This window comes from Octopus bimaculoides, chromosome 6 (genome assembly GCF_046866305.1).
Source record: "Octopus bimaculoides isolate indiv1 chromosome 6, ASM4686630v1, whole genome shotgun sequence".
NCBI classification, from domain to species: Eukaryota; Metazoa; Mollusca; class Cephalopoda; order Octopoda; family Octopodidae; genus Octopus; species Octopus bimaculoides.
The window spans coordinates 53,188,345-53,212,342 of record NC_142933.1 but is presented as its reverse complement, the minus strand read 5'-3'; the positions used below and the strand labels follow the sequence as shown (position 1 = coordinate 53,212,342).

Here is a 23,998-nt window from a genome sequence, read left to right as displayed (position 1 = left end):
TGTTCCATAAGATTTCATGCTTTCACTACTTTCAAACACATTCAAAACACTGGTCTCCATAAAGCTGAAGTCCTCGCCTCTTGAAACAATTCAGCTGTTGTAATTTGCATAATATTTAATATGATCCTACAACATGTCAATTTCAGACAATGTTTTTGAACACTTATTCATATATTAGGAAAGGGAAGCGGAAAATTTACAAAGACAAAACGTTTCTTCAAGGAAGTTATGCTTACATTTATTACGCGAAGCGAATAGCGAACGCGAAGTCTCAAATTCACTATCGCGTTTGTCCAACGCACACATTTTACTCACAGACGAAGCCAAGTCATCAAGATTGATGACTGAAGTAGGAAGTGGAGAGAATCATAATATTTCGCGTCTATCGAATTAGAACGAATGCAAGCGAGATTGCTAGAAAAACTTGTCAGTAAGATTCAGCAGACGTACTTATTTAAGACAATTGAACATCATATCTGAAAACAAGTGCAAGCAGTTAATGACATAGCGGAATATATTATCTGTAATGAAAGTGCTAAATTGATGTCTGTTTCTCGGCAGTCCTCGGTAGTATAGTGGTGAGTATCCCCGCCTGTCACGCGGGAGACCGGGGTTCGATTCCCCGCCGGGGAGACGTTAACGGTATTTTTATTTCTTCTTTTAACTTTACTGAAGCGAGAAATCTGGCATATATCCCTGACAGGCCCGAGTGACTAGCCTCCTTTTTCTTCCGGCGGGCATTTCACATAGACTACTATTAAAATCATCGCAAACATACACGTAATCCCATCGAAAGACCCGTGTTCCATAACATTTCATACTTTCACTACTTTCAAACACATTCAAAACACTGGTCTCCATAAAGCTAAAGTCCTCGCCTCTTGAAACAATTCAGCTGTTGTACTTTGCATAATATTTAATATGATCCTACAACATGTCAATTTCGGTCAATGTTTTAGAACACTTATGTATATATTAAGAAAGGGAAGCGGAAGATTTACAAAAACAAAACGTTTCTTCAAGGAAGTTATGCTTACATTCATTACGCGAAGCGAATAGCGAACGCGTAGTCTTAAATTCACTATCGCGTTTGTCCAACGCACACATTTTACTCACAGACGAAGCCAAGTCATCAAGATTGATGACTGAAGTAGGAATTGGAGAGAATCATAATATTTCGTGTCTATTGAATTAGAACGAATGCAAGCGAGATTGCTAGAAAAACTTGTCAGTAAGATTCAGCAGTCGTACTTATTTAACACAATTGAACTTTATATCTGAAAACAAGTGCAAGCAGTTAATGACATAGCGGAATATATTATCTGTAATGAAAGTGCTAAATTGATGACGGTTTCTCGTCAGTCCTCGGTAGTATAGTGGTGAGTGTCCCCGCTTGTCACGCGGGAGACCGGGGTTCGATTCCCCGCCGGGGAGATGTTAACGGTATATTTATTTCTTCTTTTAACTTTCCTGAAGCGAGAAATCTGGCATATATCCCTGACAGGCCCGAGTGACTAGCCTCTTTTTGCTTCCAGCGGGCATTTCACATAGACTACTAGTAAAATCATCGCAAACATTCACGTAATCCCATCGAAAGACCCGTGTTCCATAAGATTTCATGCTTTCACTACTTTCAAACACATTCAAAACTCTGGTCACCATAAAGCTGAAGTCCTCGCCTCTTGAAACAATTCAGCTGTTGTACTTTGCATAATATTTAATATGATCCTACAACATGTCAATTTCGGTCAATGTTTTAGAACACTTATGTATATATTAAGAAAGGGAAGCGGAAGATTTACAAAGACAAAACGTTTCTTCAAGGAAGTTATGCTTACATTTATAACGCGAAGCGAATAGCGAACGCGAAGTCTCAAATTCACTATCGCGTTTGTCCAACGCACACATTTTACTCATAGACGAAGCCAAGTCATCAAGATTAATGAATGAAGTAGGAATTGGAGAGAATCATAATATTTCGCGTCTATTGAATTAGAACGAATGCAAGCGAGATTGCTAGAAAAACTTGTCAGTAAGATTCAGCAGACGTACTTATATAAGACAATTGAACATCATATCTGAAAACAAGTGCAAGCAGTTAATGACATAGCGGAATATATTATCTGTAATGAAAGTGCTAAATTGATGACTGTTTCTCGGCAGTCCTCGGTAGTATAGTGGTGAGTATCCCCGCCCGTCACGCGGGAGACCGGGGTTCGATTCCCCGCCGGGGAGACGTTAACGGTATTTTTATTTCTTCTTTTAACTTTACTGAAGCGAGAAATCTGGCATATATCCCTGACAGGCCCGAGTGACTAGCCTCCTTCTTCTTCCGGCGGGCATTTCACATAGACTACTATTAAAATCATCGCAAACATACACGTAATCCCATCGAAAGACCCGTGTTCCATAACATTTCATACTTTCACTACTTTCAAACACATTCAAAACACTGGTCTCCATAAAGCTGAAGTCCTCGCCTCTTGAAACAATTCAGCTGTTGTAATTTGCATAATATTTAATATGATCCTACAACATGTCAATTTCAGACAATGTTTTTGAACACTTATTCATATATTAGGAAAGGGAAGCGGAAAATTTACAAAGACAAAACGTTTCTTCAAGGAAGTTATGCTTACATTTATTACGCGAAGCGAATAGCGAACGCGAAGTCTCAAATTCACTATCGCGTTTGTCCAACGCACACATTTTACTCACAGACGAAGCCAAGTCATCAAGATTGATGACTGAAGTAGGAAGTGGAGAGAATCATAATATTTCGCGTCTATCGAATTAGAACGAATGCAAGCGAGATTGCTAGAAAAACTTGTCAGTAAGATTCAGCAGACGTACTTATTTAAGACAATTGAACATCATATCTGAAAACAAGTGCAAGCAGTTAATGACATAGCGGAATATATTATCTGTAATGAAAGTGCTAAATTGATGTCTGTTTCTCGGCAGTCCTCGGTAGTATAGTGGTGAGTATCCCCGCCTGTCACGCGGGAGACCGGGGTTCGATTCCCCGCCGGGGAGACGTTAACGGTATTTTTATTTCTTCTTTTAACTTTACTGAAGCGAGAAATCTGGCATATATCCCTGACAGGCCCGAGTGACTAGCCTCCTTTTTCTTCCGGCGGGCATTTCACATAGACTACTATTAAAATCATCGCAAACATACACGTAATCCCATCGAAAGACCCGTGTTCCATAACATTTCATACTTTCACTACTTTCAAACACATTCAAAACACTGGTCTCCATAAAGCTAAAGTCCTCGCCTCTTGAAACAATTCAGCTGTTGTACTTTGCATAATATTTAATATGATCCTACAACATGTCAATTTCGGTCAATGTTTTAGAACACTTATGTATATATTAAGAAAGGGAAGCGGAAGATTTACAAAAACAAAACGTTTCTTCAAGGAAGTTATGCTTACATTCATTACGCGAAGCGAATAGCGAACGCGTAGTCTTAAATTCACTATCGCGTTTGTCCAACGCACACATTTTACTCACAGACGAAGCCAAGTCATCAAGATTGATGACTGAAGTAGGAATTGGAGAGAATCATAATATTTCGTGTCTATTGAATTAGAACGAATGCAAGCGAGATTGCTAGAAAAACTTGTCAGTAAGATTCAGCAGTCGTACTTATTTAAAACAATTGAACTTTATATCTGAAAACAAGTGCAAGCAGTTAATGACATAGCGGAATATATTATCTGTAATGAAAGTGCTAAATTGATGACGGTTTCTCGTCAGTCCTCGGTAGTATAGTGGTGAGTGTCCCCGCTTGTCACGCGGGAGACCGGGGTTCGATTCCCCGCCGGGGAGATGTTAACGGTATATTTATTTCTTCTTTTAACTTTCCTGAAGCGAGAAATCTGGCATATATCCCTGACAGGCCCGAGTGACTAGCCTCTTTTTGCTTCCAGCGGGCATTTCACATAGACTACTAGTAAAATCATCGCAAACATTCACGTAATCCCATCGAAAGACCCGTGTTCCATAAGATTTCATGCTTTCACTACTTTCAAACACATTCAAAACTCTGGTCACCATAAAGCTGAAGTCCTCGCCTCTTGAAACAATTCAGCTGTTGTACTTTGCATAATATTTAATATGATCCTACAACATGTCAATTTCGGTCAATGTTTTAGAACACTTATGTATATATTAAGAAAGGGAAGCGGAAGATTTACAAAGACAAAACGTTTCTTCAAGGAAGTTATGCTTACATTTATTACGCGAAGCGAATAGCGAACGCGAAGTCTCAAATTCACTATCGCGTTTGTCCAACGCACACATTTTACTCATAGACGAAGCCAAGTCATCAAGATTAATGAATGAAGTAGGAATTGGAGAGAATCATAATATTTCGCGTCTATTGAATTAGAACGAATGCAAGCGAGATTGCTAGAAAAACTTGTCAGTAAGATTCAGCAGTCGTACTTATTTAAAACAATTGAACTTCATATCTAAAAACAAGTGCAAGCAGTTAATGACATAGCGGAATATATTATCTGTAATGAAAGTGCTAAATTGATGACTGTTTCACGTCAGTCCTCGGTAGTATAGTGGTGAGAATCCCCGCCTGTCACGCGGGAGACCGGGGTTCGATTCCCCGCCGGGGAGACGTTAACGGTATTTTTATTTCTTCTTTTAACTTTCCTGAAGCGAGAAATCTGGCATATATCCCTGACAGGCCCGAGTGACTAGCCTCTTTTTGATTCCAGCGGGCATTTCACATAGACTACTAGTAAAATCATCGCAAACATTCACGTAATCCCATCGAAAGACCCGTGTTCCATAAGATTTCATGCTTTCACTACTTTCAAACACATTCAAAACACTGGTCTCCATAAAGCTGAAGTCCTCGCCTCTTGAAACAATTCAGCTGTTGTAATTTGCATAATATTTAATATGATCCTACAACATGTCAATTTCAGACAATGTTTTTGAACACTTATTCATATATTAGGAAAGGGAAGCGGAAAATTTACAAAGACAAAACGTTTCTTCAAGGAAGTTATGCTTACATTTATTACGCGAAGCGAATAGCGAACGCGAAGTCTCAAATTCACTATCGCGTTTGTCCAACGCACACATTTTACTCACAGACGAAGCCAAGTCATCAAGATTGATGACTGAAGTAGGAAGTGGAGAGAATCATAATATTTCGCGTCTATCGAATTAGAACGAATGCAAGCGAGATTGCTAGAAAAACTTGTCAGTAAGATTCAGCAGACGTACTTATTTAAGACAATTGAACATCATATCTGAAAACAAGTGCAAGCAGTTAATGACATAGCGGAATATATTATCTGTAATGAAAGTGCTAAATTGATGACTGTTTCTCGGCAGTCCTCGGTAGTATAGTGGTGAGTATCCCCGCTTGTCACGCGGGAGACCGGGGTTCGATTCCCCGCCGGGGAGACGTTAACGGTATTTTTATTTCTTCTTTTAACTTTACTGAAGCGAGAAATCTGGCATATATCCCTGACAGGCCCGAGTGACTAGCCTCCTTTTTCTTCCGGCGGGCATTTCACATAGACTACTATTAAAATCATCGCAAACATACACGTAATCCCATCGAAAGACCCGTGTTCCATAACATTTCATACTTTCACTACTTTCAAACACATTCAAAACACTGGTCTCCATAAAGCTAAAGTCCTCGCCTCTTGAAACAATTCAGCTGTTGTACTTTGCATAATATTTAATATGATCCTACAACATGTCAATTTCGGTCAATGTTTTAGAACACTTATGTATATATTAAGAAAGGGAAGCGGAAGATTTACAAAGACAAAACGTTTCTTCAAGGAAGTTATGCTTACATTTATTACGCGAAGCGAATAGCGAACGCGAAGTCTCAAATTCACTATCGCGTTTGTCCAACGCACACATTTTACTCACAGACGAAGCCAAGTCATCAAGATTGATGACTGAAGTAGGAATTGGAGAGAATCATAATATTTCGTGTCTATTGAATTAGAACGAATGCAAGCGAGATTGCTAGAAAAACTTGTCAGTAAGATTCAGCAGTCGTACTTATTTAAAACAATTGAACTTTATATCTGAAAACACGTGCAAGCAGTTAATGACATAGCGGAATATATTATCTGTAATGAAAGTGCTAAATTGATGACGGTTTCTCGTCAGTCCTCGGTAGTATAGTGGTGAGTATCCCCGCTTGTCACGCGGGAGACCGGGGTTCGATTCCCCGCCGGGGAGATGTTAACGGTATATTTATTTCTTCTTTTAACTTTCCTGAAGCGAGAAATCTGGCATATATCCCTGACAGGCCCGAGTGACTAGCCTCTTTTTGCTTCCAGCGGGCATTTCACATAGACTACTAGTAAAATCATCGCAAACATTCACGTAATCCCATCGAAAGACCCGTGTTCCATAAGATTTCATGCTTTCACTACTTTCAAACACATTCAAAACTCTGGTCACCATAAAGCTGAAGTCCTCGCCTCTTGAAACAATTCAGCTGTTGTACTTTGCATAATATTTAATATGATCCTACAACATGTCAATTTCGGTCAATGTTTTAGAACACTTATGTATATATTAAGAAAGGGAAGCGGAAGATTTACAAAGACAAAACGTTTCTTCAAGGAAGTTATGCTTACATTTATTACGCGAAGCGAATAGCGAACGCGAAGTCTCAAATTCACTATCGCGTTTGTCCAACGCACACATTTTACTCATAGACGAAGCCAAGTCATCAAGATTAATGAATGAAGTAGGAATTGGAGAGAATCATAATATTTCGCGTCTATTGAATTAGAACGAATGCAAGCGAGATTGCTAGAAAAACTTGTCAGTAAGATTCAGCAGTCGTACTTATTTAAAACAATTGAACTTCATATCTAAAAACAAGTGCAAGCAGTTAATGACATAGCGGAATATATTATCTGTAATGAAAGTGCTAAATTGATGACTGTTTCACGTCAGTCCTCGGTAGTATAGTGGTGAGTATCCCCGCCTGTCACGCGGGAGACCGGGGTTCGATTCCCCGCCGGGGAGACGTTAACGGTATTTTTATTTCTTCTTTTAACTTTCCTGAAGCGAGAAATCTGGCATATATCCCTGACAGGCCCGAGTGACTAGCCTCTTTTTGCTTCCAGCGGGCATTTCACATAGACTACTAGTAAAATCATCGCAAACATTCACGTAATCCCATCGAAAGACCCGTGTTCCATAAGATTTCATGCTTTCACTACTTTCAAACACATTCAAAACACTGGTCTCCATAAAGCTGAAGTCCTCGCCTCTTGAAACAATTCAGCTGTTGTAATTTGCATAATATTTAATATGATCCTACAACATGTCAATTTCAGACAATGTTTTTGAACACTTATTCATATATTAGGAAAGGGAAGCGGAAAATTTACAAAGACAAAACGTTTCTTCAAGGAAGTTATGCTTACATTTATTACGCGAAGCGAATAGCGAACGCGAAGTCTCAAATTCACTATCGCGTTTGTCCAACGCACACATTTTACTCACAGACGAAGCCAAGTCATCAAGATTGATGACTGAAGTAGGAAGTGGAGAGAATCATAATATTTCGCGTCTATCGAATTAGAACGAATGCAAGCGAGATTGCTAGAAAAACTTGTCAGTAAGATTCAGCAGACGTACTTATTTAAGACAATTGAACATCATATCTGAAAACAAGTGCAAGCAGTTAATGACATAGCGGAATATATTATCTGTAATGAAAGTGCTAAATTGATGACTGTTTCTCGGCAGTCCTCGGTAGTATAGTGGTGAGTATCCCCGCCTGTCACGCGGGAGACCGGGGTTCGATTCCCCGCCGGGGAGACGTTAACGGTATTTTTATTTCTTCTTTTAACTTTACTGAAGCGAGAAATCTGGCATATATCCCTGACAGGCCCGAGTGACTAGCCTCCTTTTTCTTCCGGCGGGCATTTCACATAGACTACTATTAAAATCATCGCAAACATACACGTAATCCCATCGAAAGACCCGTGTTCCATAACATTTCATACTTTCACTACTTTCAAACACATTCAAAACACTGGTCTCCATAAAGCTAAAGTCCTCGCCTCTTGAAACAATTCAGCTGTTGTACTTTGCATAATATTTAATATGATCCTACAACATGTCAATTTCGGTCAATGTTTTAGAACACTTATGTATATATTAAGAAAGGGAAGCGGAAGATTTACAAAGACAAAACGTTTCTTCAAGGAAGTTATGCTTACATTTATTACGCGAAGCGAATAGCGAACGCGAAGTCTCAAATTCACTATCGCGTTTGTCCAACGCACACATTTTACTCATAGACGAAGCCAAGTCATCAAGATTAATGAATGAAGTAGGAATTGGAGAGAATCATAATATTTCGCGTCTATTGAATTAGAACGAATGCAAGCGAGATTGCTAGAAAAACTTGTCAGTAAGATTCAGCAGTCGTACTTATTTAAAACAATTGAACTTCATATCTAAAAACAAGTGCAAGCAGTTAATGACATAGCGGAATATATTATCTGTAATGAAAGTGCTAAATTGATGACTGTTTCACGTCAGTCCTCGGTAGTATAGTGGTGAGTATCCCCGCCTGTCACGCGGGAGACCGGGGTTCGATTCCCCGCCGGGGAGACGTTAACGGTATTTTTATTTCTTCTTTTAACTTTCCTGAAGCGAGAAATCTGGCATATATCCCTGACAGGCCCGAGTGACTAGCCTCTTTTTGATTCCAGCGGGCATTTCACATAGACTACTAGTAAAATCATCGCAAACATTCACGTAATCCCATCGAAAGACCCGTGTTCCATAAGATTTCATGCTTTCACTACTTTCAAACACATTCAAAACACTGGTCTCCATAAAGCTGAAGTCCTCGCCTCTTGAAACAATTCAGCTGTTGTAATTTGCATAATATTTAATATGATCCTACAACATGTCAATTTCAGACAATGTTTTTGAACACTTATTCATATATTAGGAAAGGGAAGCGGAAAATTTACAAAGACAAAACGTTTCTTCAAGGAAGTTATGCTTACATTTATTACGCGAAGCGAATAGCGAACGCGAAGTCTCAAATTCACTATCGCGTTTGTCCAACGCACACATTTTACTCACAGACGAAGCCAAGTCATCAAGATTGATGACTGAAGTAGGAAGTGGAGAGAATCATAATATTTCGCGTCTATCGAATTAGAACGAATGCAAGCGAGATTGCTAGAAAAACTTGTCAGTAAGATTCAGCAGACGTACTTATTTAAGACAATTGAACATCATATCTGAAAACAAGTGCAAGCAGTTAATGACATAGCGGAATATATTATCTGTAATGAAAGTGCTAAATTGATGACTGTTTCTCGGCAGTCCTCGGTAGTATAGTGGTGAGTATCCCCGCCTGTCACGCGGGAGACCGGGGTTCGATTCCCCGCCGGGGAGACGTTAACGGTATTTTTATTTCTTCTTTTAACTTTACTGAAGCGAGAAATCTGGCATATATCCCTGACAGGCCCGAGTGACTAGCCTCCTTTTTCTTCCGGCGGGCATTTCACATAGACTACTATTAAAATCATCGCAAACATACACGTAATCCCATCGAAAGACCCGTGTTCCATAACATTTCATACTTTCACTACTTTCAAACACATTCAAAACACTGGTCTCCATAAAGCTAAAGTCCTCGCCTCTTGAAACAATTCAGCTGTTGTACTTTGCATAATATTTAATATGATCCTACAACATGTCAATTTCGGTCAATGTTTTAGAACACTTATGTATATATTAAGAAAGGGAAGCGGAAGATTTACAAAGACAAAACGTTTCTTCAAGGAAGTTATGCTTACATTTATTACGCGAAGCGAATAGCGAACGCGAAGTCTCAAATTCACTATCGCGTTTGTCCAACGCACACATTTTACTCACAGACGAAGCCAAGTCATCAAGATTGATGACTGAACTAGGAAGTGAAGAGAATCATAATATTTCGCGTCTATCGAATTAGAACGAATGCAAGCGAGATTGCTGGAAAAATTGGTCAGTAAGATTCAGCAGTCGTACTTATTTAAAATAATTGAACTTCATATCTGAAAACAAGTGCAAGCAGTTAATGACATAGCGGAATATATTATCTGTAATGAAAGTGCTAAATTGATGACGGTTTCTCGTCAGTCCTCGGTAGTATAGTGGTGAGTATCCCCGCCTGTCACGCGGGAGACCGGGGTTCGATTCCCCGCCGGGGAGACGTTAACGGTATTTTTATTTCTTCTTTTAACTTTACTGAAGCGAGAAATCTGGCATATATCCCTGACAGGCCCGAGTGACTAGCCTCTTTTTGCTTCCAGCGGGCATTTCACATAGACTACTAGTAAAATCATCGCAAACGTACACGTAATCCCATCGAAAGACCCGTGTTCCATAAGATTTCATACTTTCACTACTTTCAAACACATTCAAAACACTGGTCTCCATAAAGCTGAAGTCCTCGCCTCTTGAAACAATTCAGCTGTTGTACTTTGCATAATATTTAATATGATCCTACAACATGTCAATTTCGGTCAATGTTTTAGAACACTTATGTATATATTAAGAAAGGGAAGCGGAAGATTTACAAAGACAAAACGTTTCTTCAAGGAAGTTATGCTTACATTTATTACGCGAAGCGAATAGCGAACGCGAAGTCTCAAATTCACTATCGCGTTTGTCCAACGCACACATTTTACTCACAGACGAAGCCAAGTCATCAAGATTGAGGACTGAAGTAGGAATTGGTGAGAATCATAATATTTCGCGTCTTTCGAATTAGAACGAATGCAAGCGAGATTGCTAGAAAAACTTGTCAGTAAGATTCAGCAGTCGTACTTATTTAAGACAATTGAACTTCATATCTGAAAACAAGTGCAAGCAGTTAATGACATAGAGGAATATATTATCTGTAATGAAAGTGCTAAATTGATGACGGTTTCTCGTCAGTCCTCGGTAGTATAGTGGTGAGTATCCCCGCTTGTCACGCGGTAGACCGGGGTTCGATTCCCCGCCGGGGAGATGTTAACGGTATATTTATTTCTTCTTTTAACTTTCCTGAAGCGAGAAATCTGGCATATATCCCTGACAGGCCCGAGTGACTAGCCTCTTTTTGCTTCCAGCGGGCATTTCACATAGACTACTAGTAAAATCATCGCAAACATTCACGTAATCCCATCGAAAGACCCGTGTTCCATAAGATATCATGCTTTCACTACTTTCAAACACATTCAAAACACTGGTCTCCATAAAGCTGAAGTCCTCGCCTCTTGAAACAATTCAGCTGTTGTAATTTGCATAATATTTAATATGATCCTACAACATGTCAATTTCAGACAATGTTTTTGAACACTTATTCATATATTAGGAAATGGAAGCGGAAAATTTACAAAGACAAAACGTTTCTTCAAGGAAGTTATGCTTACATTTATTACGGGAAGCGAATAGCGAACGCGAAGTCTCAAATTCACTATCGCGTTTGTCCAACGCACACATTTTACTCACAGACGAAGCCAAGTCATCAAGATTGATGACTGAACTAGGAAGTGAAGAGAATCATAATATTTCGCGTCTATCGAATTAGAACGAATGCAAGCGAGATTGCTGGAAAAATTGGTCAGTAAGATTCAGCAGTCGTACTTATTTAAAACAATTGAACTTCATATCTGAAAACAAGTGCAAGCAGTTAATGACATAGCGGAATATATTATCTGTAATGAAAGTGCTAAATTGATGACGGATTCTCGTCAGTCCTCGGTAGTATAGTGGTGAGTATCCCCGCCTGTCACGCGGGAGACCGGGGTTCGATTCCCCGCCGGGGAGACGTTAACGGTATTTTGATTTCTTCTTTTAACTTTACTGAAGCGAGAAATCTGGCATATATCCCTGACAGGCCCGAGTGACTAGCCTCTTTTTGTTTCCAGCGGGCATTTCACGTAGACTACTAGTAAAATCATCGCAAACATACACGTAATCCCATCGAAAGACCCGTGTTCCATAAGATTTCATACTTTCACTACTTTCAAACACATTCAAAACACTGGTCTCCATAAAGCTGAAGTCCTCGCCTCTTGAAACAATTCAGCTGTTGTACTTTGCATAATATTTAATATGATCCTACAACATGTCAATTTCGGTCAATGTTTTAGAACACTTATGTATATATTAAGAAAGGGAAGCGGAAAATTTACAAAGGAAAAACGTTTCTTCAAGGAAGTTATGCTTACATTTATTACGCGAAGCGAATAGCGAACGCGAAGTCTCAAATTCACTATCGCGTTTGTCCAACGCACACATTTTACTCACAGACGAAGCCAAGTCATCAAGATTGATGACTGAACTACGAAGTGAAGAGAATCATAATATTTCGCGTCTATCGAATTAGAACGAATGCAAGCGAGATTGCTGGAAAAATTGGTCAGTAAGATTCAGCAGTCGTACTTATTTAAAACAATTGAACTTCATATCTGAAAACAAGTGCAAGCAGTTAATGACATAGCGGAATATATTATCTGTAATGAAAGTGCTAAATTGATGACTGTTTCTCGGCAGTCCTCGGTAGTATAGTGGTGAGTATCCACGCCTGTCACGCGGGAGACCGGTGTTCGATTCCCCGCCGTGGAGACTTTAATGGTATTTTTATTTCTTCTTTTAACTTTACTGAAGCGTGAAATCTGGCATATATCCCTGACAGGCCCGAGTGACTAGCCTCTTTTTTCTTCCAGCGGGCATTTCACATAGACTACCAGTAAAATCATCGCAAACATACAAGTAATCGCATCGAAAGACCCGTGTTCCATAAGATTTCATACTTTCACTACTTTCAAACACATTCAAAACACTGGTCACCATAAAGCTGAAGTCCTCGCCTCTTGAAACAATTCAGCTGTTGTACTTTGCATAATATTTAATATGATCCTACAACATGTCAATTTCGGTCAATGTTTTAGAACACTTATGTATATATTAAGAAAGGGAAGCGGAAAATTTACAAAGACAAAACGTTTCTTCAAGGAAGTTATGCTTACATTTATTACGCGAAGCGAATAGCGAACGCGAAGTCTCAAATTCACTATCGCGTTTGTCCAACGCACACATTTTACTCACAGACGAAGCCAAGTCATCAAGATTGAGGACTGAAGTAGGAAGTGGAGAGAATCATAATATTTCGCGTCTATCGAATTAGAACGAATGCAAGCGAGTTTGCTAGAAAAACTTGTCAGTAAGATTCAGCAGTCGTACTTATTTAAGACAATTGAACTTCATATCTGAAAACAAGTGCAAGCAGTTAATGACATAGCGGAATATATTATCTGTAATGAAAGTGCTAAATTGATGACGGATTCTCGTCAGTCCTCGGTAGTATAGTGGTGAGTATCCCCGCCTGTCACGCGGGAGACCGGGGTTCGATTCCCCGCCGGGGAGACGTTAACGGTATTTTGATTTCTTCTTTTAACTTTACTGAAGCGAGAAATCTGGCATATATCCCTGACAGGCCCGAGTGACTAGCCTCTTTTTGTTTCCAGCGGGCATTTCACGTAGACTACTAGTAAAATCATCGCAAACATACACGTAATCCCATCGAAAGACCCGTGTTCCATAAGATTTCATACTTTCACTACTTTCAAACACATTCAAAACACTGGTCTCCATAAAGCTGAAGTCCTCGCCTCTTGAAACAATTCAGCTGTTGTACTTTGCATAATATTTAATATGATCCTACAACATGTCAATTTCGGTCAATGTTTTAGAACACTTATGTATATATTAAGAAAGGGAAGCGGAAAATTTACAAAGGAAAAACGTTTCTTCAAGGAAGTTATGCTTACATTTATTACGCGAAGCGAATAGCGAACGCGTAGTCTCAAATTCACTATCGCGTTTGTCCAACGCACACATTTTACTCACAGACGAAGCCAAGTCATCAAGATTGATGACTGAAGTACGAAATGGAGAGAATCATAATATTTCGCGTCTATCGAATTAGAACGAATGCAAGCGAGATTGCTAGAAAAATTTGTCAGTAAGATTCAGCAGTCGTACTTATTTAAAACAATTGAACTTCATATCTGAAAACAAGTGCAAGCAGTTAATGACATAGCGGAATATATTATCTGTAATGAAAGTGCTAAATTGATGAGGGTTTCTCGTCAGTCCTCCGTAGTATAGTGGTGAGTATCCCCGCCTGTCACGCGGGAGACCGGGGTTCAATTCCTCGCCGGGGAGACGTTAACGGTATTTTTATTTCTTCTTTTAACTTTACTGAAGCGAGAAATTTGGCATATATCCCTGACAGGCCCGAGTGACTAGCCTCTTTTTGTTTCCAGCGGGCATTTCACGTAGACTACTAGTAAAATCATCGCAAACATACACGTAATCCCATCGAAAGACCCGTGTTCCATAAGATTTCATACTTTCACTACTTTCAAACACATTCAAAACACTGGTCTCCATAAAGCTGAAGTCCTCGCCTCTTGAAACAATTCAGCTGTTGTACTTTGCATAATATTTAATATGATCCTACAACATGTCAATTTCGGTCAATGTTTTAGAACACTTATGTATATATTAAGAAAGGGAAGCGGAAAATTTACAAAGACAAAACGTTTCTTCAAGGAAGTTATGCTTACATTTATTACGCGAAGCGAATAGCGAACGCGAAGTCTCAAATTCACTATCGCGTTTGTCCAACGCACACATTTTACTCACAGACGAAGCCAAGTCATCAAGATTGAGGACTGAAGTAGGAAGTGGAGAGAATCATAATATTTCGCGTCTATCGAATTAGAACGAATGCAAGCGAGATTGCTAGAAAAACTTGTCAGTAAGATTCAGCAGTCGTACTTATTTAAGACAATTGAACTTCATATCTGAAAACAAGTGCAAGCAGTTAATGACATAGCGGAATATATTATCTGTAATGAAAGTGCTAAATTGATGACGGATTCTCGTCAGTCCTCGGTAGTATAGTGGTGAGTATCCCCGCCTGTCACGCGGGAGACCGGGGTTCGATTCCCCGCCGGGGAGACGTTAACGGTATTTTGATTTCTTCTTTTAACTTTACTGAAGCGAGAAATCTGGCATATATCCCTGACAGGCCCGAGTGACTAGCCTCTTTTTGTTTCCAGCGGGCATTTCACGTAGACTACTAGTAAAATCATCGCAAACATACACGTAATCCCATCGAAAGACCCGTGTTCCATAAGATTTCATACTTTCACTACTTTCAAACACATTCAAAACACTGGTCTCCATAAAGCTGAAGTCCTCGCCTCTTGAAACAATTCAGCTGTTGTACTTTGCATAATATTTAATATGATCCTACAACATGTCAATTTCGGTCAATGTTTTAGAACACTTATGTATATATTAAGAAAGGGAAGCGGAAAATTTACAAAGGAAAAACGTTTCTTCAAGGAAGTTATGCTTACATTTATTACGCGAAGCGAATAGCGAACGCGTAGTCTCAAATTCACTATCGCGTTTGTCCAACGCACACATTTTACTCACAGACGAAGCCAAGTCATCAAGATTGATGACTGAAGTACGAAATGGAGAGAATCATAATATTTCGCGTCTATCGAATTAGAACGAATGCAAGCGAGATTGCTAGAAAAATTTGTCAGTAAGATTCAGCAGTCGTACTTATTTAAAACAATTGAACTTCATATCTGAAAACAAGTGCAAGCAGTTAATGACATAGCGGAATATATTATCTGTAATGAAAGTGCTAAATTGATGAGGGTTTCTCGTCAGTCCTCCGTAGTATAGTGGTGAGTATCTCCGCCTGTCACGCGGGAGACCGGGGTTCGATTCCCCGCCGGGGAGACGTTAACGGTATTTTTATTTCTTCTTTTAACTTTACTGAATCGTGAAATCTGGCATATATCCCTGACAGGCCCGAGTGACTAGCCTCTTTTTTCTTCCAGCGGGCATTTCACATAGACTACCAGTAAAATCATCGCAAACATACACGTAATCGCATCGAAAGACCCGTGTTCCATAACATTTCATACTTTCACTACTTTCAAACACATTCAAAACACTGGTCACCATAAAGCTGAAGTCCTCGCCTCTTGAAACAATTCAGCTGTTGTACTTTGCATAATATTTAATATGATCCTACAACATGTCAATTTCGGTCAATGTTTTAGAACACTTATGTATATATTAAGAAAGGGAAGCGGAAAATTTACAAAGACAAAACGTTTCTTCAAGGAAGTTATGCTTACATTTATTACGCGAAGCGAATAGCGAACGCGTAGTCTCAAATACACTATCGCGTTTGTCCAACGCACACATTTTACTCACAGACGAAGCCAAGTCATCAAGATTGATGACTGAACTAGGAAGTGGAGAGAATCATAATATTTCGCGTCTATCGAATTAGAACGAATGCAAGCGAGATTGCTGGAAAAATTGGTCAGTAAGATTCAGCAGTCGTACTTAATTAAAACAATTGAACTTCATATCTGAAAACAAGTGCAAGCAGTTAATGACATAGCGGAATATATTATCTGTAATGAAAGTGCTAAATTGATGACGGATTCTCGTCAGTCCTCGGTAGTATAGTGGTGAGTATCCCCGCCTGTCACGCGGGAGACCGGGGTTCGATTCCCCGCCGGGGAGACGTTAACGGTATTTTGATTTCTTCTTTTAACTTTACTGAAGCGAGAAATCTGGCATATATCCCTGACAGGCCCGAGTGACTAGCCTCTTTTTGTTTCCAGCGGGCATTTCACGTAGACTACTAGTAAAATCATCGCAAACATACACGTAATCCCATCGAAAGACCCGTGTTCCATAAGATTTCATACTTTCACTACTTTCAAACACATTCAAAACACTGGTCTCCATAAAGCTGAAGTCCTCGCCTCTTGAAACAATTCAGCTGTTGTACTTTGCATAATATTTAATATGATCCTACTACATGTCAATTTCGGTCAATGTTTTAGAACACTTATGTATATATTAAGAAAGGGAAGCGGAAAATTTACAAAGGAAAAACGTTTCTTCAAGGAAGTTATGCTTACATTTATTACGCGAAGCGAATAGCGAACGCGTAGTCTCAAATTCACTATCGCGTTTGTCCAACGCACACATTTTACTCACAGACGAAGCCAAGTCATCAAGATTGATGACTGAAGTACGAAATGGAGAGAATCATAATATTTCGCGTCTATCGAATTAGAACGAATGCAAGCGAGATTGCTAGAAAAACTTGTCAGTAAGATTCAGCAGTCGTACTTATTTAAGACAATTGAACTTCATATCTGAAAACAAGTGCAAGCAGTTAATGACATAGCGGAATATATTATCTGTAATGAAAGTGCTAAATTGATGACGGTTTCTCGTCAGTCCTCGGTAGTATAGTGGTGAGTATCCCCGCCTGTCACGCGGGAGACCGGGGTTCGATTCCCCGCCGGGGAGATGTTAACGGTATATTTATTTCTTCTTTTAACTTTACTGAAGCGAGAAATCTGGCATATATCCCTGACAGGCCCGAGTGACTAGCCTCTTTTTTCTTCCAGCGGGCATTTCACATAGACTACTAGTAAAATCATCGCAAACATACACGTAATCCCATCGGAAGACCCGTGTTCCATAAGATTTCATGCTTTCACTACTTTCAAACACATTCAAAACACTAGTCTCCATAAAGCTGAAGTCCTCGCCTCTTGAAACAATTCAGCTGTTGTATTTTGCATAATATTTAATATGATCCTACAACATATCAATTTCGGTCAATGTTTTAGAACACTTATGTATATATTAAGAAAGGGAAGCGGAAGATTTACAAAGACAAAACGTTTCTTCAAGGAAGTTATGCTTACATTTATTACGCGAAGCGAATAGCGAACGCGAAGTCTCAAATTCACTATCGCGTTTGTCCAACGCACACATTTTACTCATAGACGAAGCCAAGTCATCAAGATTAATGAATGAAGTAGGAATTGGAGAGAATCATAATATTTCGTGTCTATTGAATTAGAACGAATGCAAGCGAGATTGCTAGAAAAACTTGTCAGTAAGATTCAGCAGTCGTACTTATTTAAGACAATTGAACTTCATATCTGAAAACAAGTGCAAGCAGTTAATGACATAGCGGAATATATTATCTGTAATGAAAGTGCTAAATTGATGACGGTTTCTCGTCAGTCCTCGGTAGTATAGTGGTGAGTATCCCCGCCTGTCACGCGGGAGACCGGGGTTCGATTCCCCGCCGGGGAGACGTTAACGGTATTTTTATTTCTTCTTTTAACTTTCCTGAAGCGAGAAATCTGGCATATATCCCTGACAGGCCCGAGTGACTAACCTCCTTTTGCTTCCAGCGGGCATTTCACATAGACTACTAGTAAAATCATCGCAAACATACACGTAATCCCATCGAAAGACTCGTGTTCCATAAGATTTCATGCTTTCACTACTTTCAAACACATTCAAAACACTGGTCTCCATAAAGCTGAAGTCCTCGCCTCTTGAAACAATTCAGCTGTTGTACTTTGCATAATATTTAATATGATCCTACAACATGTCAATTTCGGTCAATGTTTTAGAACATTTATGTATATATTAAGAAAGGGAAGCGGAAGATTTACAAAGACAAAACGTTTCTTCAAGGAAGTTATGCTTACATTTATTACGCGAACCGAATAGCGAACGCGAAGTCTCAAATTCACTATCGCGTTTGTCCAACGCACACATTTTACTCACAGACGAAGCCAAGTCATCAAGATTAATGAATGAAGTAGGAATTGGAGAGAATCATAATATTTCGTGTCTATTGAATTAGAACGAATGCAAGCGAGATTGCTAGAAAAACTTGTCAGTAAGATTCAGCAGTCGTACTTATTTAAGACAATTGAACTTCATATCTGAAAACAAGTGCAAGCAGTTAATGACATAGCGGAATATATTATCTGTAATGAAAGTGCTAAATTGATGACGGTTTCTCGTCAGTCCTCGGTAGTATAGTGGTGAGTATCCCCGCCTGTCACGCGGGAGACCGGGGTTCGATTCCCCGCCGGGGAGATGTTAACGGTATATTTATTTCTTCTTTTAACTGTACTGAAGCGAGAAATCTGGCATATATCCCTGACAGGCCCGAGTGACTAGCCTCTTTTTTCTTCCAGCGGGCATTTCACATAGACTACTAGTGAAATCATCGCAAACATACACGTAATCCCATCGAAAGACCCGTGTTCCATAAGATTTCATACTTTCACTACTTTCAAACACATTCAAAACACTGGTCTCCATAAAGCTGAAGTCCTCGCCTCTTGAAACAATTCAGCTGTTGTACTTTGCATAATATTTAATATGATCCTACAACATGTCAGTTTCAGTCAATGTTTTAGAACACTTATGTATATATTAGGAAAGGGAAGCGGAAAATTTACAAAGACAAAACGTTTCTTCAAGGAAGTTATGCTTACAATTATTACGCGAAGCGAATAGCGAACGCGAAGTCTCAAATTCACTATCGCGTTTGTCCAACGCACACATTTTACTCACAGACGAAGCCAAGTCATCAAGATTGAGGACTGAAGTAGGAAGTGGAGAGAATCATAATATTTCGCGTCTATCGAATTAGAACGAATGCAAGCGAGATTGCTGGAAAAATTTGTCAGTAAGATTCAGCAGTCGTACTTATTTAAGACAATTGAACTTCATATCTGAAAACAAGTGCAAGCAGTTAATGACATAGCGGAATATATTATCTGTAATGAAAGTGCTAAATTGATGACGGCTTCTCGTCAGTCCTCGGTAGTATAGTGGTGAGTATCCCCGCCTGTCACGCGGGAGACCGGTGTTCGATTCCCCGCCGGGGAGACGTTAACGGTATTTTTATTTCTTCTTTTAACTTTCCTGAAGCGATAAATCTGGCATATATCCCTGACAGGCCCGAGTGACTAGCCTCCTTTTGCTTCCAGCGGGCATTTCACATAGACTACTAGTAAAATCATCGCAAACATACACGTAATCCCATCGAAAGACTCGTGTTCCATAAGATTTCATGCTTTCACTACTTTCAAACACATTCAAAACACTGGTCTCCATAAAGCTGAAGTCCTCGCCTCTTGAAACAATTCAGCTGTTGTAATTTGCATAATATTTAATATGATCCTACAACATGTCAATTTCGGTCAATGTTTTAGAACACTTATGTATATATTAAGAAAGGGAAGCGGAAGATTTACAAAGACAAAACGTTTCTTCAAGGAAGTTATGCTTACATTTATTACGCGAAGCGAATAGCGAACGCGAAGTCTCAAATTCACTATCGCGTTTGTCCAACGCACACATTTTACTCACAGACGAAGCCAAGTCATCAAGATTAATGAATGAAGTAGGAATTGGAGAGAATCATAGTATTTCGTGTCTATTGAATTAGAACGAATGCAAGCGAGATTGCTAGAAAAACTTGTCAGTAAGATTCAGCAGTCGTACTTATTTAAGTCAATTGAACTTCATATCTGAAAACAAGTGCAAGCAGTTAATGACATAGCGGAATATATTATCTGTAATGAAAGTGCTAAATTGATGACGGTTTCTCGTCAGTCCTCGGTAGTATAGTGGTGAGTATCCCCGCCTGAACGCGGGAGACCGGGGTTCGATTCCCCGCCGGGGAGATGTTAACGGTATATTTATTTCTTCTTTTAACTTTACTGAAGCGAGAAATCTGGCATATATCCCTGACAGGCCCGAGTGACTAGCCTCCTTTTGCTTCCAGCGGGCATTTCACATAGACTACTAGTAAAATCATCGCAAACATACACGTAATCCCATCGAAAGACTCGTGTTCCATAAGATTTCATGCTTTCACTACTTTCAAACACATTCAAAACACTGGTCTCCATAAAGCTGAAGTCCTCGCCTCTTGAAACAATTCAGCTGTTGTACTTTGCATAATATTTAATATGATCCTACAACATGTCAATTTCGGTCAATGTTTTAGAACACTTATGTATATATTAAGAAAGGGAAGCGGAAGATTTACAAAGACAAAACGTTTCTTCAAGGAAGTTATGCTTACATTTATTACGCGAAGCGAATAGCGAACGCGAAGTCTCAAATTCACTATCGCGTTTGTCCAACGCACACATTTTACTCACAGACGAAGCCAAGTCATCAAGATTAATGAATGAAGTAGGAATTGGAGAGAATCATAGTATTTCGTGTCTATTGAATTAGAACGAATGCAAGCGAGATTGCTAGAAAAACTTGTCAGTAAGATTCAGCAGTCGTACTTATTTAAGTCAATTGAACTTCATATCTGAAAACAAGTGCAAGCAGTTAATGACATAGCGGAATATATTATCTGTAATGAAAGTGCTAAATTGATGACGGTTTCTCGTCAGTCCTCGGTAGTATAGTGGTGAGTATCCCCGCCTGAACGCGAGAGACCGGGGTTCGATTCCCCGCCGGGGAGATGTTAACGGTATATTTATTTCTTCTTTTAACTTTCCTGAAGCGAGAAATCTGGCATATATCCCTGACAGGCCCGAGTGACTAGCCTCTTTTTCTTCCAGCGGGCATTTCACATACACTACTAGTAAAATCATCGCAAACATACACGTAATCCCATCGAAAGACCCGTGTTCCATAAGATTTCATACTTTCACTACTTTCAAACACATTCAAAACACTGGTCTCCATAAAGCTGAAGTTCTCGCCTCTTGAAACAATTCAGCTGTTGTACTTTGCATAATATTTAATATGATCCTACAACATGTCAATTTCAGACAATGTTTTAGAACACTTATTCATATATTAGGAAAGGGAAGCGGAAGATTTACAAAGACAAAACGTTTCTTCAAGGAAGATATGCTTACATTTATTACGCGAAGCGAATAGCGAACGCGAAGTCTCAAATTCACTATCGCGTTTGTCCAACGCACACATTTTACTCATAGACGAAGCCAAGTCATCAAGATTAATGAATGAAGTAGGAATTGGAGAGAATCATAATATTTCGTGTCTATTGAATTAGAACGAATGCAAGCGAGATTGCTAGAAAAACTTGTCAGTAAGATTCAGCAGTCGTACTTATTTAAGACAATTGAACTTCATATCTGAAAACAAGTGCAAGCAGTTAATGACATAGCGGAATATATTATCTGTAATGAAAGTGCTAAATTGATGACGGTTTCTAGTCAGTCCTCGGTAGTATAGTGGTGAGTATCCCCGCCTGTCACGCGGGAGACCGGGGTTCGATTCCTCTCCGGGGTGACGTTAACGGTATTTTTATTTCTTCTATTAACTTTCCTGAAGCGAGAAATCTGGCATATATCCCTGACAGGCCCGAGTGACTAGCCTCTTTTTTCTTCCAGCGGGCATTTCACATAGACTACTAGTGAAATCATCGCAAACATACACGTAATCCCATCGAAAGACCCGTGTTCCATAAGATTTCATGCTTTCACTACTTTCAAACACATTCAAAACACTGGTCTCCATAAAGCTGAAGTCCTCGCCTCTTGAAACAATTCAGCTGTTGTACTTTGCATAATATTTAATATGATCCTACAACATGTCAATTTCAGTCAATGTTTTAGAACACTTATGTATATATTAGGAAAGGGAAGCGGAAAATTTACAAAGACAAAACGTTTCTTCAAGGAAGTTATGCTTACAATTATTACGCGAAGCGAATAGCGAACGCGAAGTCTCAAATTCACTATCGCGTTTGTCCAACGCACACATTTTACTCACAGACGAAGCCAAGTCATCAAGATTGAGGACTGAATTAGGAAGTGGAGAGAATCATAATATTTCGCGTCTATCGAATTAGAACGAATGCAAGCGAGATTGCTGGAAAAATTTGTCAGTAAGTTTCAGCAGTCGTACTTATTTAAGACAATTGAACTTCATATCTGAAAACAAGTGCAAGCAGTTAATGACATAGCGGAATATATTATCTGTAATGAAAGTGCTAAATTGATGACGGCTTCTCGTCAGTCCTCGGTAGTATAGTGGTGAGTATCCCCGCCTGTCACGCGGGAGACCGGGGTTCGATTCCCCGCCGGGGAGACGTTAACGGTATTTTTATTTCTTCTTTTAACTTTCCTGAAGCGATAAATCTGGCATATATCCCTGACAGGCCCGAGTGACTAGCCTCCTTTTGCTTCCAGCGGGCATTTCACATAGACTACTAGTAAAATCATCGCAAACATACACGTAATCCCATCGAAAGACTCGTGTTCCATAAGATTTCATGCTTTCACTACTTTCAAACACATTCAAAACACTGGTCTCCATAAAGCTGAAGTCCTCGCCTCTTGAAACAATTCAGCTGTTGTACTTTGCATAATATTTAATATGATCCTACAACATGTCAATTTCGGTCAATGTTTTAGAACACTTATGTATATATTAAGAAAGGGAAGCGGAAGATTTACAAAGACAAAACGTTTCTTCAAGGAAGTTATGCTTACATTTATTACGCGAAGCGAATAGCGAACGCGAAGTCTCAAATTCACTATCGCGTTTGTCCAACGCACACATTTTACTCACAGACGAAGCCAAGTCATCAAGATTAATGAATGAAGTAGGAATTGGAGAGAATCATAGTATTTCGTGTCTATTGAATTAGAACGAATGCAAGCGAGATTGCTAGAAAAACTTGTCAGTAAGATTCAGCAGTCGTACTTATTTAAGTCAATTGAACTTCATATCTGAAAACAAGTGCAAGCAGTTAATGACATAGCGGAATATATTATCTGTAATGAAAGTGCTAAATTGATGACGGTTTCTCGTCAGTCCTCGGTAGTATAGTGGTGAGTATCCCCGCCTGTCACGCGGGAGACCGGGGTTCGATTCCCCGCCGGGGAGATGTTAACGGTATATTTATTTCTTCTTTTAACTTTACTGAAGCGAGAAATCTGGCATATATCCCTGACAGGCCCGAGTGACTAGCCTCTTTTTCTTCCAGCGGGCATTTCACATACACTACTAGTAAAATCATCGCAAA

The 23,998-nt window shown here is 39.5% G+C and overlaps 16 non-coding genes across 16 annotated transcripts; all 16 read left to right on the top strand.

The window, feature by feature from the left end:
* Nucleotides 1-561: 561 nt before the first annotated feature.
* Trnad-guc (transfer RNA aspartic acid (anticodon GUC)) lies at nt 562-633 on the top strand. The gene has a single exon. It is a non-coding gene; the product is annotated as a tRNA-Asp (tRNA).
* Nucleotides 634-2,964: 2,331 nt separating this feature from the next.
* On the top strand, nt 2,965-3,036 carry Trnad-guc (transfer RNA aspartic acid (anticodon GUC)). Its single transcript has one exon. It is a non-coding gene; the product is annotated as a tRNA-Asp (tRNA).
* Nucleotides 3,037-6,969: 3,933 nt separating this feature from the next.
* On the top strand, nt 6,970-7,041 carry Trnad-guc (transfer RNA aspartic acid (anticodon GUC)). Its single transcript has one exon. It is a non-coding gene; the product is annotated as a tRNA-Asp (tRNA).
* Nucleotides 7,042-7,770: 729 nt separating this feature from the next.
* Trnad-guc (transfer RNA aspartic acid (anticodon GUC)) lies at nt 7,771-7,842 on the top strand. Its single transcript has one exon. It is a non-coding gene; the product is annotated as a tRNA-Asp (tRNA).
* Nucleotides 7,843-8,571: 729 nt separating this feature from the next.
* On the top strand, nt 8,572-8,643 carry Trnad-guc (transfer RNA aspartic acid (anticodon GUC)). Its single transcript has one exon. It is a non-coding gene; the product is annotated as a tRNA-Asp (tRNA).
* A 729-nt stretch (nt 8,644-9,372) lies between these two features.
* Nucleotides 9,373-9,444, top strand: Trnad-guc (transfer RNA aspartic acid (anticodon GUC)). Its single transcript has one exon. It is a non-coding gene; the product is annotated as a tRNA-Asp (tRNA).
* A 729-nt stretch (nt 9,445-10,173) lies between these two features.
* Trnad-guc (transfer RNA aspartic acid (anticodon GUC)) lies at nt 10,174-10,245 on the top strand. The gene has a single exon. It is a non-coding gene; the product is annotated as a tRNA-Asp (tRNA).
* Nucleotides 10,246-11,775: 1,530 nt separating this feature from the next.
* Nucleotides 11,776-11,847, top strand: Trnad-guc (transfer RNA aspartic acid (anticodon GUC)). Its single transcript has one exon. It is a non-coding gene; the product is annotated as a tRNA-Asp (tRNA).
* A 1,530-nt stretch (nt 11,848-13,377) lies between these two features.
* Nucleotides 13,378-13,449, top strand: Trnad-guc (transfer RNA aspartic acid (anticodon GUC)). Its single transcript has one exon. It is a non-coding gene; the product is annotated as a tRNA-Asp (tRNA).
* A 1,530-nt stretch (nt 13,450-14,979) lies between these two features.
* On the top strand, nt 14,980-15,051 carry Trnad-guc (transfer RNA aspartic acid (anticodon GUC)). Its single transcript has one exon. It is a non-coding gene; the product is annotated as a tRNA-Asp (tRNA).
* Nucleotides 15,052-16,581: 1,530 nt separating this feature from the next.
* On the top strand, nt 16,582-16,653 carry Trnad-guc (transfer RNA aspartic acid (anticodon GUC)). Its single transcript has one exon. It is a non-coding gene; the product is annotated as a tRNA-Asp (tRNA).
* A 729-nt stretch (nt 16,654-17,382) lies between these two features.
* On the top strand, nt 17,383-17,454 carry Trnad-guc (transfer RNA aspartic acid (anticodon GUC)). Its single transcript has one exon. It is a non-coding gene; the product is annotated as a tRNA-Asp (tRNA).
* A 729-nt stretch (nt 17,455-18,183) lies between these two features.
* Nucleotides 18,184-18,255, top strand: Trnad-guc (transfer RNA aspartic acid (anticodon GUC)). Its single transcript has one exon. It is a non-coding gene; the product is annotated as a tRNA-Asp (tRNA).
* A 729-nt stretch (nt 18,256-18,984) lies between these two features.
* On the top strand, nt 18,985-19,056 carry Trnad-guc (transfer RNA aspartic acid (anticodon GUC)). Its single transcript has one exon. It is a non-coding gene; the product is annotated as a tRNA-Asp (tRNA).
* A 3,930-nt stretch (nt 19,057-22,986) lies between these two features.
* Nucleotides 22,987-23,058, top strand: Trnad-guc (transfer RNA aspartic acid (anticodon GUC)). Its single transcript has one exon. It is a non-coding gene; the product is annotated as a tRNA-Asp (tRNA).
* Nucleotides 23,059-23,787: 729 nt separating this feature from the next.
* Trnad-guc (transfer RNA aspartic acid (anticodon GUC)) lies at nt 23,788-23,859 on the top strand. Its single transcript has one exon. It is a non-coding gene; the product is annotated as a tRNA-Asp (tRNA).
* The last annotated feature ends 139 nt before the right edge of the window (nt 23,860-23,998 follow it).